This window comes from Orycteropus afer, unplaced genomic scaffold (assembly GCF_000298275.1).
Source record: "Orycteropus afer afer isolate SDZICR_OR568_19922 unplaced genomic scaffold, OryAfe1.0 scaffold00116, whole genome shotgun sequence".
Taxonomy (NCBI): Eukaryota; Metazoa; Chordata; class Mammalia; order Tubulidentata; family Orycteropodidae; genus Orycteropus; species Orycteropus afer.
This window is the reverse complement of record NW_006921703.1, coordinates 2,790,000-2,802,110: the sequence shown is the minus strand read 5'-3', so window position 1 is coordinate 2,802,110 and position 12,111 is coordinate 2,790,000.

The following is a 12,111-nucleotide window of genomic DNA, read 5'->3' as shown; positions in this document are numbered from 1 at the left end:
TACCTTGAACACCAATGACCGAACACCAGACAAGTTGTGGGATGACATCAAGAACGTCATACATGACAAAAGCAAAAAGTCATTAAAAAGACTGGAAAGGAAGAAAATACCAAAATGGATGTCAGAAAAAACTCTGAAATAAGGTCTTGAATGAAAAGTAGGTAAATCAAAATGGAGAAATATTGAAAAAAAGAGCTGAACAGAAGATTTCAAAGGGCAACTTAAGAAGACAAAGTAAAGTATTATAATGAAGTATGCAAAGACCTGGAATTAGAAAAACAAAATGGAAGAACAAACTTGGCATTTCCCAAGCTGAAAGAACTAGAGAAAAAAAGTCAAGCCTCAAATTGCAATATTGAAGGGTTCTATAGGTAAAATATTGAACGATGCAGAAGCATCAAAAGAAGATGGAAGGAATACACAGAGTCACTGCACCAAAAAGAACTGGTTGACATTCAATCATTTTAGAAGATAGTACATGATCAAGAACTGATGGTATTGAAGGAAGAAGTCCAAGATACACTGAAGGAACTGGTGAAAAACTCCAGAAACTGACAAAATACCCATTGAGATATTTCAACAAATTGATGGAGAGCTGGAGGCACTTATTTGTTTATGTCAGAAAAACTGGCCAACTGATTAAAAGAGATTCATATTTGTGCCCATTCCAAAGAAGGGTGATCCAACACAATTATTGAACAATATCATTAATATCACACACAAGTAAAATTTTGCTAAAGATCATTCAAAAAGGTTGTAGCAGTATATTGACAGAGAACTTCGAGAAATGCAAGCTGGATTCAGAAGAGGACATGGAACAAGGGATATAATTGCTGATGTCAGATGGATCTTGGCTGAAAGCAAAGAATATCAGAAAGATTTTTTCCTATGTTTATTGACTATGCAGAGGCATTTGCCTGTGTAGATCATAACAAATTATGAACAACATTGTGAAGAATGGGTACATCAGAACACTTAGTTGTGCTCATGGGAAAGCTGTACATACATGAAGAGGCAGTCATTCAAACAGAACAAGAGAATACTGCATGGTTTTAAATCTGGAAGGTCATGAATCAGGGTTGTTTCTTTTCACCATACTTATTGAAACTGTATGGTGTGCAAATAATCAGAGAAGCTAGACTATATGAAGAAGAACATGGCATCAGGATTGGAGGAAGACTCATTAACAACCTGCAGTATGCAAATGACACAACCTTGTTTTCTCAAAGTGAAGAGGACTTGAAGCACTTACTGATGAAGATCGTAGACTACAGCCTTTAGTATGAGTTACACCTCAACATAAAGAAAACAAAAATCCTCACAACTGGACCAATAAACAAAATCAGGATAAATGGAGAAAAGGTGGAAGTTGTCAGGGATTTCACTTTACTTGGATCCACAACATCTGTGGAAGTAGCAGTCAAGAAACCAGACGTCAAATGCACTGGGAAAATCTGCTGTAAAAGACCTCTTTAAAGTGTTGAAGAACAAAGATGTCATTTTGAAGACTAAGTTGTGAGTAACCCAAGCCATGGTATTTTCAATAGCCTCATATGAATGTCAAAGCTAGACAATGAATAACGAAGATCAAAAAAGAGTTGATGCCTTTAAATTGTGATGTTGATGAAGGATACTGAAAATACCACGTACTGCGGGAAGAACGAACAAGTCTGTTCTGGAAGAAATATAGTCCAGGTGCTCCTTAGAAGTGAAAATTGCCAGACTTCATCTCACCTACTTTGGTCATGTTTCCAGAAGGGACCAATCACTGCAGAAGGATGTCATGCTTAGTAAAGTAGAGGGTCAGAGAGAATGGGGAAGACCCTCAAGGAGATGGATGGACACAGTGACTACAACAATGGCTCATGCATATCAAGGACTGTGAGGATGGCGCAGGACTGGTAAGTGTTTCATTCTGTTGTACAGAGGGTTGCTAAGAATCAGAAGCAACTCAACAGCACCTATGAACAACTATTTACCAGACAGTAATTTAAGAATTTTATTCATAATAATAAAACTAAGCTCTTATTAACCCTTTACATAATCCTGTGTTGCTGTTAAGTGCCAGAGTTGATTTCTACTCATAGTGACCCCATGTTACAGAGTAGAACTGCCTATAAGGTTTTTTTAAGCTGTAATCTTTATGGGAGTAGATTGCCAGGTGTTTCTCCCACAGAGCCACTGGATGGGTACGAATCACCAAGCTTTTGGTTAGTAGCAGAGCACTGAACTGTTGCACTACCAAGGTTCCTATGATAATATAATTTTATATTATCATTCCCACCATACAGTTTAGAAGAGTGAGGCACAGAGAAGTTTCTTTCCCAAGGTCACCCAACTAGAGATAAATTATAAATCTGGGATTAAAAACCAGGTTACTGGCTCCAGTATCCATACTCTTAGCTATGATGGAATTGTTGTTTTTGTTAGGTGCCATCAAGTCAGCTCTGACAACAGAACAAAACACTCCCTGATCCAGTGCCAGCCTCACAATCCTCATCTGTCAGTTTGTCGTGCTGTAGTGCCTGTGTGTTGCTGTGAGTCTGGAGGCTGTGCCACTGGTATTTCAAATACCAGCAGGGTCACCCATGGTGGACAGGTTTCAGTTGACTGAAAGACAGACTGAAAAGATGGAAGGGGCCATCCACTTCTCAAAGAACTGGACAGTGAAAACCTTATGAATAGCAATGAAGCACTGTCTGATGATGGTATATTGCCCAGTTTTAAAAAAAGGAAATTAATTTTAATCTTATTTAATACCCATAGCGTAGTGCCTAAGGCACTTGACTGCTAACTAGAAGGCTAGTTCAAACCCAGCAGCCATTCCTCGGAAGGAAGATTGGGCAATCTACTTCCAGAGTGATACTGCCTCGGAAATCCAAGGAGGGGTCGCTATGAGTCAGGTCTGACTTGACGGCACATAACAAACAAACAAATAACAAATATATAAAGTAGATACTGTTTTTGTCTCCATTTTACAAATAAAGAAATTTAAGCACAAACCAGAAAAAAACAGAACAAAACAAAACAAAAAACTGCCATCAAGTTGATTCTGACTCTTACAGACCTTTTAGGGCAGAGTAGAACTGCCCTATAGGGTTCCAAGGCTACAAATCTTTAAGGAAGCAGATCTTTCTCCCTCAGAGCAGCTGGTGGGTTTGAATCACCTGTTTTGGTTAGCAACCAAATGTTTTAACCACTGTAGCACTAAATAATTGTCTAAGATCACAGAACTAGTAAGTGATACAGACAAGATTAGAACAATGAGTCTATTCCTTAACTTACTACAGTCAATGATACAGAGGGAGAAAGAATTGCTTGGAAAGTATGAAACTTATATAACTTTCAAATGGTGAACTCCCAGACTTTCAGCCTCAGTTCCCTCAGTATCTCTTTCTTCAGGCTTAACACTTGGCTTTGGGTACCTCTACATCCTTGTATGCCACTAGTGATATCCAAAACATAAGAGGCCCTGACAGATTTCAGAACCAGCGCTACGGTTCAGTTACTTTGCCTACAGCTGAGACAATTCTTCCCTGAGAAGGGTATAGGATATACAGACCATTTACACATTGGGGCACTTCATGAGTTCTCATCTCTTTTGTGGCTAGGCTTCCAAGACACTTTGGGAATGGACAGCCAAGGGCACCAGTACCACCAAGGTCTCTGCCTATTTGTTTTACTTGCGGAACAGTGATTGCTTTCTGAAGGGAATGATAACAATCAGATAGGAGGCACACAAGATATGTAAAGACATGACCATATGAACAACTTGTGTTATCTCTGTTTATGACACCCACTTCTCTCTCCCTGCTGAGATATGGTCGACCTTACCTTAACTTCCTGAAGGAAAGTGCATCCAAACCCACCCAGACTGCACAGCTACACTAGGCCTCGACTGATGAGCAAGTCTTTCATGTGTGTTGCACACTAGAATTCTGGGTTCTGGGTTCTGATGTGAAGATTCCCTTTGAAAGCTGATGGCACTAAGAATAATAAGGCATTTGACTGCTAACCAGAAGGTTGGTGGTTCAAACTCACCAGCCACTCCACAGAAAGAAGACTGGACAGTCTACTGCCATACTGCCTCAGAAACCCACAGGAGGTTGCTATGAGTCAGAATCAAGTCAATGGCAGTGAGTTTGTGTGTGTGTGTGTGTGTGTTTGTTATCATAGCACAAAATCAGGGACACCTAATAGTCTGACAAAAAAACTACATATATACAAAAGGAATGGGTGAGGAGACACTTTGCCTATGAGAGTCTATGCAGCAGCTTGAGAAGGTATGTATGTATCCACGCACACATCGCTGTTGCTATCTGGTAGTAAAAACAGTTGACCATCAGGTGGCTCTATTGCATTAGGTATTAGAGAGAGTCTGTCTCTTCAACCAAAGGACCTTAAAATAAAGCCTAGTTTTAAGTACCTAAAGAGCTCTGGTGGCACAGTGGTTGGCAGTTCAAACCCACCAGCATGGGAGAAAGGCGTAGCAGTCTGCTTCCATAAAGATTACAGCCTTGGAAACCCTATGCAGGCAGTTCTGCTCTGTTCTAGAGGGTTGAAATAAGCCAAAATCTATGTAACAGCAACAGGTTTTCTAAGTACCTTAGGTTGTTAAAAGGAGTTCTGGTGGTGTAGTGCCTAAGGCATTTGACTGCTAATGAAAAAGTTGGTGGTTCAAACCCACCAGCTGCTGCCTGGAAGATGGGGCAATCTACTACTATAAAAAATTTATTGCCTTGGAAACCCAATGGAGTCACTATGAATCAGGATGGACTTGATGGCAGTGAGTCTGGTTTGTTTTTAGGTTGTTATTATGGTCACTAGCTCTAGTAAGCCCTATGTAATCACAGACATTTATAATGACATGCTTCATAAAACCATTCACAAAGCAATCCGAAAGTTTCCTCTAAACTCCTCAGGAAATTCAGTACAACTAGGAGATTAATTTCACAGCATATACTAATTAACAAAATATGTTTTCTAGAAAGTCACCCACTTCCAGCTCCATAGAACACAGAATAAGTAAAATGACTACTCGACCACTCATTTTGTATTAACAAACATATTATGCAACAGCAAAGTTTCTATACATATACATACATACAGGTTCTTAGGTGGCACAAAAGATTTGCACTCAACTGTTAACCTAAAGGTTGATGATTCGAACCCACCCAGCACTACCTCTGAAGATAGACCTGGTGATCTGCTTCCCTTAAGATTATAACCAACACAGCTCTATGGAGGCATCATGAGTCAGAATTGACTCACTGACAACTAAAAACAACAATAATAACATACATTATTATTATTATCTTTTAATTTGAAAGTGTTCCAAACCACAGATAAATAGTGAAATCAGGTCCAAGGATTTCATTTTGGAAATCTGAAATTCTTTGGTACATCTGTAGGCATAGGGGCATGAGGCAGGGACAGGGCCCATCTTTCCTACTCTTTTTCATTAGCTCTTAGGTTCAGGCTCACACTCTGTCTTCAGGCGTCTGTTTTTATTTTCCCTACACCATATCTTCTCCTTGAAAACACTCCTCCTCTCCCCTTGATTCATCTGTTGGTTCTTATTCTCAAAGCTCTCTCTCTAGCATTCCTCTGTCATCAGCTCTGAGACATTTCACTACCTCTTAAACTTAAAATGTTGACAGTTGGACTAAACATCTTCTCTCTCCTTCAAACCAGTTCTTCCTCCCTTTTCTCCAATTTATGTTAATGATCCTCATTTTTCCTGTTACTAACAACCAGCCACTCCTCGGAAGGAAGGTTGGGCAATCCTACTTCCGTAGTGATACTGCCTCGGAAACCCAAGGAGGGGTCGCTATGAGTCAGGGCTGACTTGATGGCACATAACAACAACAACAACAACAATTGTTATATTTGAGTCTTACCTTCCCTCCCCTTCCTTTCAATTTAATCGTTCCCTAAGTCTTCTCTTCTCTATATCTGCGAAGTGCTTGAATCTCTCCAATTTCTTGAGCATCTACTATGTGTAGAAGCATCTGCAGTGTGTTAAGTCACTGGGGCTAATGCCAGTCCTCTTTTCATTCTTTAGCAGCATTGAAACCATGCTCATAGATAACACAATATGTATCAGTGAGTTGAATTACCAAAACTCTAACTTTTAATTTAAATTCAAGGAACTGATACAGTTTGTTTTTATTCTGTTTATAACAAGAAATGATTCCAGTGTGCCTTCAGTATAAAATATAACAAAAGGAAATTTTATGAGCTTTGCAATTGCTGAATGGTCTACTAGTTGCTACCAAGTCCAACTCATGTTGACTCCATTTGTTGCAACAGAACTGTGCTCCTTTCAGAAGCACATCTCCAGGTCTTTCTTCCAAGGTTCCACTGGGTGGGTTCTGAATTCTAGTCCTTCAGTTAGTTGTCTAGCATTTAATTGTTTGTGCCAACCAGGAACTCCTCCTTATGTAAAGCAGGTTTCATTGCTCTTCAGTAATGTGCTTCACTGCCTTTTCTGTGCCTAGTAACCCAATAGGGGATGGATATTGTTAATAAAATGCAGATTCCTAGGGCTAACAGGGGAGCTCTGGCAGAGTAGTGCCTAAGGCACTTGGCTGCTGACCTGAAGGCCGGTGGTTCAAACCCACCAGCCACTTCTCAGAAGGAAGGTTGGGCAATCTATTTTCTGCTTTGGAAACCCAAGGAGGTGTCACTATGAATCAGGTCCGACTCAACAGCACATAACAACAACAACAACAACAGGGCTAATGGCCAAATAACCAGACTCGATAGATCTGGAAAGAGGCTGAGGAACCTGCATTTTTAAAAAACAAAATAGAACAAAGAGATCTAAAGAGTATTTGAAAGAAATAGAAGAAATTTAAGTTCATAGTATAGAAACAAAATATTGTTTTAATCTTTGAATTGCTTTATACATCTAGTTTTAAGTTAGTCATCTAATTTGTGTTATTTGACTCCATAAATATCTCTCTAAATAGTATACTATCTCCAAAAATAATGCCTTTAGAAATTAGTTTCTTTGGTTTCTGGTTTTATCTCTAGTTTAAATTTCAATCTTGGTAGAAGTCACCCTTAGGCCACATGAGTTATTCATACCTTACTGTGTATGACTTTCTCAGATCCTGTTACTAAGAGAGTAGGAAGTAGGTAGAGATTCTTGAATGGAGAAAGAAGGTACCACCTGTCTCATTATCAGTTTAGGGGCTGGGGCTTGAGCAAACCCCCCCAACAAGGGTAGTATCCTGGGGCCAGGCTGCAATGGTCTGGGAAGTTTCTGTACAGCAGCAGAGGCAAGGGCAATCTGAGGCTTAGCTGCAAATTTTGGTTGAGGAGTAGAGTTGGGGAGGGGATAGACCCAATACCTGCAATAGCATTCCAAATGGAAGTCATGATCACTCACTCCTATTGATGCTGTCTTGAGGTATAATTGAGAGAGCTGGGTTAAAACATGGGACCAATACAGACAAGCCTGAGGAAAGGGGCAGCTGAAATCACTTGGCTTTCATTACCGTACAAACTAGCATAATCTTAGTGCTCTAGACATTTTTCTTAGGTCAGTGCAAGCACTTGACAGAACTCCAAAGCACAAGGCTATAAATGCCCTCATTTCTGCATTTTCTTGTATTTTATCTAACTTTGTTACAGTTGGACTATTCAGATAGGTCCCATCTGTTCTGAGAAAGCAGGAGTAGCTCAGAGGCTTTTGTGTATGTAATCTTCTCTCCTCATAGCTGCAGCAACACTTGGAAATTCTTCATAATATTGCGACATTCTGGAACTTGTCCATCCTATTTTATGGGAATCATCCAAATTATTTTAAAAAATCTTATTATTATTATTTTGATGAAATTTTACACAGCAAAATATATACACTAATTCTCAGTGGAATCTAGACTTTCTGGAGCCATTAAGGCTGGAACTATTGCCCTGAGATAATATCTAATCCTTAAGCCTCAAATAAAAACTATTCCCTGATCTGCTTTGATTCAAACAGTAGGTTAGCTTGATTAGTTAAATATGTCTGCCTTAAACATTGTGCCCTTTCAACAAATCATCTATGTGCTATAAAATTGACCACAGCATCTGGGAAGCTTAGATGAGAAGCTTAGGGAGCAATGAGAATATGTTAATGATGGGTGGAGTAATTTGGAAAAGGATAGCATCTTAGAGTGGATTCGCTAGAGGAGCAAAACTGGTGAAGCATATATATATATAAATACGTATAGACAGAGATTTATTTCAAGGAAATAGCTCATGCAGTTGTGGAGGGTGGCAAGTCTCAAATCCATGGGTGAGGTGTCAGGCTTCTCCTGACTCATCTGGTCACAGGGCCTGACAAACCCCAAATCAGCAGGTCAGATGGCAGGCTGCAGGAGCTGGTGAACCCCAAAATCTGCAAGTCAGGTGATAGACTGCTGGCTTACATCCTAATACTTGGAGATCAGATGATGATGAATGGGATGCAGGATCAAGAGAGATCTTTGCTAGAAAATCCATATATATTGGATACATGACACCCCCCCCCCAAGAAAACTCCCCTTACATCAGATCACAAAGCGGAAGATATTTACACACTACTGAGAATTAAGCCTTGCCAAGTTGGCACATAACATTAAACATCACAGTTCACCCAATGCTGACTTAACACATGTACACATCTCCTTATACCATACACAATCTTTAAGAAAAGACAATTATAAAGTCCTATGTGCACCTAAGATGATACAATTAACATGCATAAAACTAAAAATGTACTAGCCCTATTTATATCTTATATTTTATAAATAATGAGATAAAGGAGGGAAGAAAACAATTTTACATACATGTAAGCTAAAACAAGGAGATAATAATTATTACATTATTCTTTTCTGCAACTAGTCATGTGGTTGAAACTGGTATTTAGAACTACCTTCTTTCATCATCCATTTGGTATTCCCATTGCCCTTATCAAGCACCTCAGCAGGTCATGTTTCTTTGCCTTACGTATTGCAGACTTTCACTCCTGAAAGATTTGGGCCATTAGTAGTCATATCAGAAGTGGATTGCTTAGTTTTCCATCAACTTCAGCCACAGGGTGTGATAGTACTAAAAGAAGCCCTCAAGGACCTCCTATATTCCAGACATACACTTCTTTACTTCTATTATATAATATCAATCCAATTTCTGCTTGGTAATCAGGATCAATCACACCAACAAAGATGGTTAATCCTTTCTTTGTCTGTTCATACAGAGGCATGAGGAGACCAAAGCGGCTGGTCACATTCTTAACTTCCAGTTCAGTGGTATCAGTATTATCTCCAAGTATGAGTATTCCTCCCTTTGAAACTAAGACCTCTCAACCTGCACAGCATAGGGTTGTGGGTACAGGAAGCAAAAATTGGGGGAGAATTTCTTTTGGGGTAAATAGTGGGTGGGTGGTGCCACTCACATTTCCACTCCTTAGTTTCTGTACTTGTGAGTCCTGCCTGTGGGACCATGTATTGGACACTAGTTTACAGCATATATGGACCCTGGAGAACATGGGTCCAACCCTGCAAAGAACTGCCAACTAGCTGGCACCCTAAATGTATTTTTAGAAGGCAATTCCAATGTTCTATCAAGCCAGCTGCTTCAGGATGATGGGGAACATGGTAAGACCAGTGAATTCCATGAGCATGGACCCATTGCTTCACTTCATTTGCTGTGAAGTGAGAATCTTGATTGAGGTAATGCTGTGTGGGATACCATGACAGTGGATAAGGCATTCTGTGAATCCATGAATAGTAGTTTTGGCAGATCCCTTGTGTGTAGGTAAGGCAAAGCCATGTCCAAAGTAAATGTCAATTCCAGTAAGAATAAATGATGCCCGTTCCCTGATGGAAACAGTCCAATGTAATTAACCTGCTACTAGGTTGCTGGGTGATTGCCCTCAGGAATGATGCCATATCAAGGACTCAATGTTAGTCTCTGCTGCTGGAAGATTGGACACTCAGGAGAGGCTGAAACCAAGTCAGCCTGGGTGAATGAATGTCAATGTTGTTGAGGCCATGTATGACCTCCATCGCTGTCACCAGGCCACTTTGTTCATGAGCCCAATGGGCAATGACAGGAGTGGCTGGAGAAGGAAGCTGACTAGGATCTGCAACATGCATATCCTATATACTTTATGGTTGAAATTCACCTTTGCTGAGGTCACCCTTTGGTGAGCCTTCAAATGATACACAAATATCTTCACTCCTTTGGTTCATTCAGAAAGATCTACCCACATATTTCTTCCCTGTACTTCCTTATCACCAACTTTCTAGCCATCTCCTTCCAAGTGCCTGACCATCCAGCTAAAGCAGTGGGCACAGTTCATAAATCAGGATACAATCACACTTCTGGCCATTTTTCCTTCTAAGCAAAATGAACAGTCAGGTGTACTTCTGAAAGTTCTGTTCATTGAGAGGATTTTCCTTCATCACTGTCCTTGAGGGAGGTGCCAGAAAGGGGCTGCACTGCTGCTGCTGTCCATTTTCAAGTGGTGCTTGCATATCATGCAGAACCATCTGTAAACCAGGCATAAATTTTCTCTTCCTGAGTCAGCTAACAATAAGGAACTCCCATGAGTCCATAGGTGCAGACTGGGAGAGGGAAGGTAATGTGACAGGAGTGGAGACCAAGGACATGTGGACTACTACCTCATGCAACTTATACCTTGTGGTCCTAGGTGAGCCCAATCTCTTATATACCACTTCCATTTAATGATAGAGTGCTGCTGTGCACGTCCAACTTTATAACTCGTGGACCAGACAATACTCAGTTCATGATAGGTAGTTTAGGACACATAGTGACTTGTTGGCCCATGGTTAAGGCCCAGTAACAAACCAAAAGCTGTTTCTCAAAAGGGAAGTCCTTATCTGCAGAAGATGGCAGGGCTTTGCTCCAAAATCCTAAGGGTCTGTGCTATGATCCACCAATAGCAGCCCGCCAAAGACTCCAAACAGCATCTCCATCTGCCACTGGTATTTCAAGCACCATTGGATCAGCCAGGTCATATAGCCCAAGTGGCAGAGCAGCTAGCACAGCAGCCTGAACCTGTTGCAGCATGCTCTCCTGTTCTGGGCCCTACTCAAAACCACACCTGTTGCCATCAAGTAAATTCCAACCATAGCAAACTTACAGGACAGAGTAGAACTTCCACATGAGATTTCTAAGATTGTAAATCTTTTTGGAAGTGGACTGCCACATCTTTCTCATATGGAGCAGCTGGTGGGTTCAAATAACCAAACTTTTGATTAACAGCCCAGAACTTAAGCCCCAGAACTTAAGCACTGTGGCACAAAGTCTCCTTCTTGAGGTAAAAGAAAGCTAAATAAGAACTGTATGCACCTGTTCCTACTTGTTCCTAGTGTATGCATGCACCAACAATTTCAACTTAAAGACACACTTCAGAATGAATCTCATTCTTAACCTGAGGACTGCCTGTTTTTTCTTTTCCCCAGAGAACAGTCACTCTCAAAATAGGGTGAAGATCCCTTTGGGAAAGGCTAGGAGGAAGATTGTTGTTGTTGGTTGGTGCCATCGAGTTGTCTCTGACTCATAGCGACGCTATGCACAGCAGAACGAAACACTGCCCGGTCTTGTGCCAGCCTCACAATCTTTGCTGTACCTGAGCCCATCGTCGTAGCCACTGTGTCTATCCATTTCTTTGAGGGCCTTCCCCTTCTTCGTTGACCCTCCACTTTACCAAGCATGATATCCTTCTCCAGGGAATGGTTCCTTCTGACAACATGACCAAAGTAGGTGAGACAAAGTCTGGCCATTCTCACTTCCAAGGAGAACTCTGGCTCCTGTATGGGTACAGGATATTTGTTTTCTTTATATTGAGATGTAATTCATACTGCAGACTGCAGTCTTTATCTTCATCAGTAAGTGCTTCAACTCATCCTGACTTTCAGCAAGCAAAGTTGTGTTGTCTGCATATCACAGGTTGTTAATGAGCTTTCCTCTAATCCAATGCCACATTCTTCTTCAGATAGTCCAGCTTCTTGGATTATTTGCTCAGCATACAGATTGAATACACTCCCTTCCTGATTTTAAACCATCCAGTATTCCCTTGTTCTGTTTGAACGACAGCCTCCTGGTCTATGTACA